The sequence below is a fragment of the Salmo salar genome, chromosome 11 (assembly GCF_965601325.2).
Source record: "Salmo salar chromosome 11, fSalSal1, whole genome shotgun sequence".
NCBI classification, from domain to species: domain Eukaryota; kingdom Metazoa; phylum Chordata; class Actinopteri; order Salmoniformes; family Salmonidae; genus Salmo; species Salmo salar.
Genome location: NC_138301.1, coordinates 69,534,801 through 69,544,569, shown reverse-complemented (window position 1 = coordinate 69,544,569; position 9,769 = coordinate 69,534,801).

The window sequence follows — 9,769 nt, the reverse complement described above, 5'->3', positions numbered from 1 at the left end:
CAGAGTAGTAACTATTTCAACATGTAGCTACAGCTCTCTGGTCTATAGAGTAGTAACCATTTCAACATGTAGCTACGCTACAGCTCTCTGGTCTATAGAGTAGTAACCATTTCAACATGTAGCTACAGTACAGCTCTCTGGTCTATAGAGTAGTAACCATTTAAATATGTAGCTACAGTACAGCTCTCTGGTCTATAGCGTAGTAAGCATTTCAACGTGTAGCTACAGTACAGCTCTCTGGTCTATAGAGTAGTCACCATTTGAACATGTAGCTACAGTACAGCTCTCTGGTCTATAGAGTAGTAACCAATTCAACGTGTAGCTACAGTACAGCTCTCTGGTCTATAGAGTAGTAACCATTTCAACTTGTAGCTACAGTACAGCTCTCTGGTCTATAGAGTAGTAACCATTTCAACATGTAGCTACAGTACAGCTCTCTGGTCTATAGAGTAGTAACCATTTCAACATGTAGCTACAGTACAGCTCTCTGGTCTATAGAGTAGTAACCATTTCAACATGTAGCTACAGTACAGCTCTCTGGTCTATAGAGTAGTAACCATTTCAATATGTAGCTACAGTACAGCTCTCTGGTCTATAGCGTAGTAACCATTTCAACATGTAGCTACAGTACAGCTCTCTGGTCTATAGAGTAGTAACCATTTCAACATGTAGCTACAGTACAGCTCTCTGGTCTATAGAGTAGTAACCATTTCAACATGTAGCTACAGTACAGCTCTCTGGTCTATAGAGTAGTAACCATTTCAACATGTAGCTACAGTACAGCTCTCTGGTCTATAGAGTAGTCACCATTTCAACATGTAGCTACAGTACAGCTCTCTGGTCTATAGAGTAGTAACCAATTCAACGTGTAGCTACAGTACAGCTCTCTGGTCTATAGAGTAGTAACCATTTCAACGTGTAGCTATAGTACAGCTCTCTGATCTATAGAGTAGTAACCATTTCAACATGTAGCTACAGTACAGCTCTCTGGTCTATAGTGTAGTAACCATTTCAACATGTAGCTACAGTACAGCTCTCTGGTCTATAGAGTAGGAACCATTTCAACATGTAGCTACAGTACAGCTCTCTGGTCTATAGAGTAGTAACCATTTCAATATGTAGCTACAGTACAGCTCTCTGGTCTATAGCGTAGTAACCATTTCAACATGTAGCTACAGTACAGCTCTCTGGTCTATAGAGTAGTAACCATTTCAACATGTAGCTACAGTACAGCTCTCTGGTCTATAGAGTAGTAACCATTTCAACATGTAGCTACAGTACAGCTCTCTGGTCTATAGAGTAGTAACCATTTCAACATGTAGCTACAGTACATTTCTCTGGTCTATAGAGTAGTAACCATTTCAACATGTAGCTACAGTACAGCTCTCTGGTCTATAGAGTAGTAACCATTTCAACATGTAGCTACAGTACAGCTCTCTGGTCTATAGAGTAGTAACCATTTCAACATGTAGCTACAGCTCTCTGGTCTATCGAGTAGTAACCTTTTCAACATGAAGCTACAGTACAGCTCTCTGGTCTATAGAGTAGTAACCATTTCAACATGTAGCTACAGCTCTCTGGTCTATAGACTAGTAACCATTTCAACATGTAGCTACAGTACAGCTCTCTGGTCTATAGAGTAGTAACTATTTCAACATGTAGCTACAGTACAGCTCTCTGGTCTATAGATTAGTAACCATTTCAACATGTAGCTACAGCTCTCTGGTCTATAGAGTAGTAACCATTTCAACATGTAGCTACAGTACAGCTCTCTGGTCTATAGAGTAGTAACCATTTCAACATGTAGCTACAGTACAGCTCTCTGGTCTATAGAGTAGTAACCATTTCAACATGTAGCTACAGTACAGCTGTCTGGTCTATAGAGTAGTAACCATTTCAACATGTACCTACAGCTCTCTGGTCTATAGAGTAGTAACCATTTCAACATGTAGCTACAGCTCTATGGTCTATAGAGTAGTAACCATTTCAACATGTAGCTACAGTACAGCTCTCTGGTCTAGAGAGTAGTAACCATTTCAACATGTAGCTACAGCTCTCTGGTCTGTAGACTAGTAACCATTTCAACATGTAGCTACAGTACAGCTCTCTGGTCTATAGAGTAGTAACTATTTCAACATGTAGCTACAGCTCAATGGTCTATAGAGTAGTAACCATTTCAACATGTAGCTACAGTACAGCTCTCTGGTCTATAGAGTAGTAACTATTTCAACATGTAGCTACAACTCTCTGGTCTATAGAGTAGTAACCATTTCAATATGTAGCTACAGTACAGCTCTCTGGTCTATAGAGTAGTAACCATTTCAATATGTAGCTACAGTACAGCTCTCTGGTCTATAGAGTAGTCACCATTTCAACATGTAGCTACAGTACAGCTCTCTGGTCTATAGAGTAGTAACCATTTCAACGTGTAGCTACAGTACAGCTCTCTGGTCTATAGAGTAGTAACCATTTCAACATGTAGCTACAGTACAGCTCTCTGGTCTATAGAGTAGTAACCATTTCAACATGTAGCTACAGAACAGCTCTCTGGTCTATAGAGTAGTAACCATTTCAACATGTAGCTCCAGCTCTCTGGTCTATAGAGTAGTAACCATTTCAACATGTAGCTACAGTACAGCTCTCTGGTCTATAGAGTAGTAACCATTTCAATATGTAGCTACAGCTCTCTGGTCTACAGAGTAGTAACCATTTCAACATGTAGCTACAGCTCTCTGGTCTATAGAGTAGTAACCATTTCAACATGTAGCTACGCTACAGCTCTCTGGTCTATAGAGTAGTAACCATTTCAACATGTAGCTACAGTACAGCTCTCTGGTCTATAGAGTAGTAACCATTTAAATATGTAGCTACAGTACAGCTCTCTGGTCTATAGCGTAGTAAGCATTTCAACGTGTAGCTACAGTACAGCTCTCTGGTCTATAGAGTAGTCACCATTTCAACATGTAGCTACAGTACAGCTCTCTGGTCTATAGAGTAGTAACCAATTCAACGTTTAGCTACAGTACAGCTCTCTGGTCTATAGAGTAGTAACCATTTCAACTTGTAGCTACAGTACAGCTCTCTGGTCTATAGAGTAGTAACCATTTCAACATGTAGCTACAGTACAGCTCTCTGGTCTATAGAGTAGTAACCATTTCAACATGTAGCTACAGTACAGCTCTCTGGTCTATAGAGTAGTAACCATTTCAACATGTAGCTACAGTACAGCTCTCTGGTCTATAGAGTAGTAACCATTTCAATATGTAGCTACAGTACAGCTCTCTGGTCTATAGCGTAGTAACCATTTCAACATGTAGCTACAGTACAGCTCTCTGGTCTATAGAGTAATAACCATTTCAACATGTAGCTACAGTACAGCTCTCTGGTCTATAGAGTAGTAACCATTTCAACATGTAGCTACAGTACAGCTCTCTGGTCTATAGAGTAGTAACCATTTCAACATGTATATACAGTACAGCTCTCTGGTCTATAGAGTAGTCACCATTTCAACATGTAGCTACAGTACAGCTCTCTGGTCTATAGAGTAGTAACCAATTCAACGTGTAGCTACAGTACAGCTCTCTGGTCTATAGAGTAGTAACCATTTCAACGTGTAGCTACAGTACAGCTCTCTGATCTATAGAGTAGTAACCATTTCAACATGTAGCTACAGTACAGCTCTCTGGTCTATAGAGTAGTAACCATTTCAACATGTAGCTACAGAACAGCTCTCTGGTCTATAGAGTAGTAAACATTTCAACATGTAGCTCCAGCTCTCTGGTCTATAGAGTAGTAACCATTTCAACATGTAGCTACAGTACAGCTCTCTGGTCTATAGAGTAGTAACCATTTCAATATGTAGCTACAGCTCTCTGGTCTACAGAGTAGTAACCATTTCAACATGTAGCTACAGCTCTCTGGTCTATAGAGTAGTAACCATTTCAACATGTAGCTACGCTACAGCTCTCTGGTCTATAGAGTAGTAACCATTTCAACATGTAGCTACAGTACAGCTCTCTGGTCTATAGAGTAGTAACCATTTAAATATGTAGCTACAGTACAGCTCTCTGGTCTATAGCGTAGTAAGCATTTCAACGTGTAGCTACAGTACAGCTCTCTGGTCTATAGAGTAGTCACCATTTCAACATGTAGCTACAGTACAGCTCTCTGGTCTATAGAGTAGTAACCAATTCAACGTGTAGCTACAGTACAGCTCTCTGGTCTATAGAGTAGTAACCATTTCAACTTGTAGCTACAGTACAGCTCTCTGGTCTATAGAGTAGTAACCATTTCAACATGTAGCTACAGTACAGCTCTCTGGTCTATAGAGTAGTAACCATTTCAACATGTAGCTACAGTACAGCTCTCTGGTCTATAGAGTAGTAACCATTTCAACATGTAGCTACAGTACAGCTCTCTGGTCTATAGAGTAGTAACCATTTCAACATGTAGCTACAGTACAGCTCTCTGGTCTATAGCGTAGTAACCATTTCAACATGTAGCTACAGTACAGCTCTCTGGTCTATAGAGTAGTAACCATTTCAACATGTAGCTACAGCTCTCTGGTCTACAGAGTAGTAACTATTTCAACATGTAGCTACAGCTCTCTGGTCTATAGAGTAGTAACCATTTCAACATGTAGCTACAGTACAGCTCTCTGGTCTATAGAGTAGTCACCATTTCAACATGTAGCTACAGTACAGCTCTCTGGTCTATAGAGTAGTAACCAATTCAAAGTGTAGCTACAGTACAGCTCTCTGGTCTATAGAGTAGTAACCATTTCAACGTGTAGCTATAGTACAGCTCTCTGATCTATAGAGTAGTAACCATTTCAACATGTAGCTACAGTACAGCTCTCTGGTCTATAGAGTAGTAACCATTTCAACATGTAGCTACAGTACAGCTCTCTGGTCTATAGAGTAGGAACCATTTCAACATGTAGCTACAGTACAGCTCTCTGGTCTATAGAGTAGTAACCATTTCAATATGTAGCTACAGTACAGCTCTCTGGTCTATAGCGTAGTAACCATTTCAACATGTAGCTACAGTACAGCTCTCTGGTCTATAGAGTAGTAACCATTTCAACATGTAGCTACAGTACAGCTCTCTGGTCTATAGAGTAGTAACCATTTCAACATGTAGCTACAGTACAGCTCTCTGGTCTATAGAGTAGTAACCATTTCAACATGTAGCTACAGTACATTTCTCTGGTCTATAGAGTAGTAACCATTTCAACATGTAGCTACAGTACAGCTCTCTGGTCTATAGAGTAGTAACCATTTCAACATGTAGCTACAGTACAGCTCTCTGGTCTATAGAGTAGTAACCATTTCAACATGTAGCTACAGCTCTCTGGTCTATCGAGTAGTAACCTTTTCAACATGAAGCTACAGTACAGCTCTCTGGTCTATAGAGTAGTAACCATTTCAACATGTAGCTACAGCTCTCTGGTCTATAGACTAGTAACCATTTCAACATGTAGCTACAGTACAGCTCTCTGGTCTATAGAGTAGTAACTATTTCAACATGTAGCTACAGTACAGCTCTCTGGTCTATAGATTAGTAACCATTTCAACATGTAGCTACAGCTCTCTGGTCTATAGAGTAGTAACCATTTCAACATGTAGCTACAGTACAGCTCTCTGGTCTATAGAGTAGTAACCATTTCAACATGTAGCTACAGTACAGCTCTCTGGTCTATAGAGTAGTAACCATTTCAACATGTAGCTACAGTACAGCTGTCTGGTCTATAGAGTAGTAACCATTTCAACATGTAGCTACAGCTCTCTGGTCTATAGAGTAGTAACAATTTCAACATGTAGCTACAGCTCTCTGGTCTGTAGACTAGTAACCATTTCAACATGTAGCTACAGTACAGCTCTCTGGTCTATAGAGTAGTAACCATTTCAACATGTAGCTACAGTACAGCTCTCTGGTCTATAGAGTAGTAACCATTTCAACATGTACCTACAGCTCTCTGGTCTATAGAGTAGTAACCATTTCAACATGTAGCTACAGCTCTATGGTCTATAGAGTAGTAACCATTTCAACATGTAGCTACAGTACAGCTCTCTGGTCTAGAGAGTAGTAACCATTTCAACATGTAGCTACAGCTCTCTGGTCTGTAGACTAGTAACCATTTCAACATGTAGCTACAGTACAGCTCTCTGGTCTATAGAGTAGTAACTATTTCAACATGTAGCTACAGCTCAATGGTCTATAGAGTAGTAACCATTTCAACATGTAGCTACAGTACAGCTCTCTGGTCTATAGAGTAGTAACTATTTCAACATGTAGCTACAGCTCTCTGGTCTATAGAGTAGTAACCATTTCAATATGTAGCTACAGTACAGCTCTCTGGTCTATAGAGTAGTAACCATTTCAATATGTAGCTACAGTACAGCTCTCTGGTCTATAGAGTAGTCACCATTTCAACATGTAGCTACAGTACAGCTCTCTGGTCTATAGAGTAGTAACCATTTCGACGTGTAGCTACAGTACAGCTCTCTGGTCTATAGAGTAGTAACCATTTCAACATGTAGCTACAGTACAGCTCTCTGGTCTATAGAGTAGTAACCATTTCAACATGTAGCTACAGAACAGCTCTCTGGTCTATAGAGTAGTAACCATTTCAACATGTAGCTCCAGCTCTCTGGTCTATAGAGTAGTAACCATTTCAACATGTAGCTACAGTACAGCTCTCTGGTCTATAGAGTAGTAACCATTTCAATATGTAGCTACAGCTCTCTGGTCTACAGAGTAGTAACCATTTCAACATGTAGCTACAGCTCTCTGGTCTATAGAGTAGTAACCATTTCAACATGTAGCTACGCTACAGCTCTCTGGTCTATAGAGTAGTAACCATTTCAACATGTAGCTACAGTACAGCTCTCTGGTCTATAGAGTAGTAACCATTTAAATATGTAGCTACAGTACAGCTCTCTGGTCTATAGCGTAGTAAGCATTTCAACGTGTAGCTACAGTACAGCTCTCTGGTCTATAGAGTAGTCACCATTTCAACATGTAGCTACAGTACAGCTCTCTGGTCTATAGAGTAGTAACCATTTCAACATGTAGCTACAGTACAGCTCTCTGGTCTATAGAGTAGTAACCATTTCAACATGTAGCTACAGTACAGCTCTCTGGTCTATAGAGTAGTAACCATTTCAATATGTAGCTACAGTACAGCTCTCTGGTCTATAGCGTAGTAACCATTTCAACATGTAGCTACAGTACAGCTCTCTGGTCTATAGAGTAGTAACCATTTCAACATGTAGCTACAGTACAGCTCTCTGGTCTATAGAGTAGTAACCATTTCAATATGTAGCTACAGTACAGCTCTCTGGTCTATAGCGTAGTAACCATTTCAACATGTAGCTACAGTACAGCTCTCTGGTCTATAGAGTAGTAACCATTTCAACATGTAGCTACAGTACAGCTCTCTGGTCTATAGAGTAGTAACCATTTCAACATGTAGCTACAGTACAGCTCTCTGGTCTATAGAGTAGTAACCATTTCAACATGTAGCTACAGTACAGCTCTCTGGTCTATAGAGTAGTCACCATTTCAACATGTAGCTACAGTACAGCTCTCTGGTCTATAGAGTAGTAACCAATTCAACGTGTAGCTACAGTACAGCTCTCTGGTCTATAGAGTAGTAACCATTTCAACGTGTAGCTATAGTACAGCTCTCTGATCTATAGAGTAGTAACCATTTCAACATGTAGCTACAGTACAGCTCTCTGGTCTATAGAGTAGTAACCATTTCAACATGTAGCTACAGTACAGCTCTCTGGTCTATAGAGTAGGAACCATTTCAACATGTAGCTACAGTACAGCTCTCTGGTCTATAGAGTAGTAACCATTTCAATATGTAGCTACAGTACAGCTCTCTGGTCTATAGCGTAGTAACCATTTCAACATGTAGCTACAGTACAGCTCTCTGGTCTATAGAGTAGTAACCATTTCAACATGTAGCTACAGTACAGCTCTCTGGTCTATAGAGTAGTAACCATTTCAACATGTAGCTACAGTACAGCTCTCTGGTCTATAGAGTAGTAACCATTTCAACATGTAGCTACAGTACATTTCTCTGGTCTATAGAGTAGTAACCATTTCAACATGTAGCTACAGTACAGCTCTCTGGTCTATAGAGTAGTAACCATTTCAACATGTAGCTACAGTACAGCTCTCTGGTCTATAGAGTAGTAACCATTTCAACATGTAGCTACAGCTCTCTGGTCTATCGAGTAGTAACCTTTTCAACATGAAGCTACAGTACAGCTCTCTGGTCTATAGAGTAGTAACCATTTCAACATGTAGCTACAGCTCTCTGGTCTATAGACTAGTAACCATTTCAACATGTAGCTACAGTACAGCTCTCTGGTCTATAGAGTAGTAACTATTTCAACATGTAGCTACAGTACAGCTCTCTGGTCTATAGATTAGTAACCATTTCAACATGTAGCTACAGCTCTCTGGTCTATAGAGTAGTAACCATTTCAACATGTAGCTACAGTACAGCTCTCTGGTCTATAGAGTAGTAACCATTTCAACATGTAGCTACAGTACAGCTCTCTGGTCTATAGAGTAGTAACCATTTCAACATGTAGCTACAGTACAGCTGTCTGGTCTATAGAGTAGTAACCATTTCAACATGTACCTACAGCTCTCTGGTCTATAGAGTAGTAACCATTTCAACATGTAGCTACAGCTCTATGGTCTATAGAGTAGTAACCATTTCAACATGTAGCTACAGTACAGCTCTCTGGTCTAGAGAGTAGTAACCATTTCAACATGTAGCTACAGCTCTCTGGTCTGTAGACTAGTAACCATTTCAACATGTAGCTACAGTACAGCTCTCTGGTCTATAGAGTAGTAACTATTTCAACATGTAGCTACAGCTCAATGGTCTATAGAGTAGTAACCATTTCAACATGTAGCTACAGTACAGCTCTCTGGTCTATAGAGTAGTAACTATTTCAACATGTAGCTACAACTCTCTGGTCTATAGAGTAGTAACCATTTCAATATGTAGCTACAGTACAGCTCTCTGGTCTATAGAGTAGTAACCATTTCAATATGTAGCTACAGTACAGCTCTCTGGTCTATAGAGTAGTCACCATTTCAACATGTAGCTACAGTACAGCTCTCTGGTCTATAGAGTAGTAACCATTTCAACGTGTAGCTACAGTACAGCTCTCTGGTCTATAGAGTAGTAACCATTTCAACATGTAGCTACAGTACAGCTCTCTGGTCTATAGAGTAGTAACCATTTCAACATGTAGCTACAGAACAGCTCTCTGGTCTATAGAGTAGTAACCATTTCAACATGTAGCTCCAGCTCTCTGGTCTATAGAGTAGTAACCATTTCAACATGTAGCTACAGTACAGCTCTCTGGTCTATAGAGTAGTAACCATTTCAATATGTAGCTACAGCTCTCTGGTCTACAGAGTAGTAACCATTTCAACATGTAGCTACAGCTCTCTGGTCTATAGAGTAGTAACCATTTCAACATGTAGCTACGCTACAGCTCTCTGGTCTATAGAGTAGTAACCATTTCAACATGTAGCTACAGTACAGCTCTCTGGTCTATAGAGTAGTAACCATTTAAATATGTAGCTACAGTACAGCTCTCTGGTCTATAGCGTAGTAAGCATTTCAACGTGTAGCTACAGTACAGCTCTCTGGTCTATAGAGTAGTCACCATTTCAACATGTAGCTACAGTACAGCTCTCTGGTCTATAGAGTAGTAACCAATTCAACGTG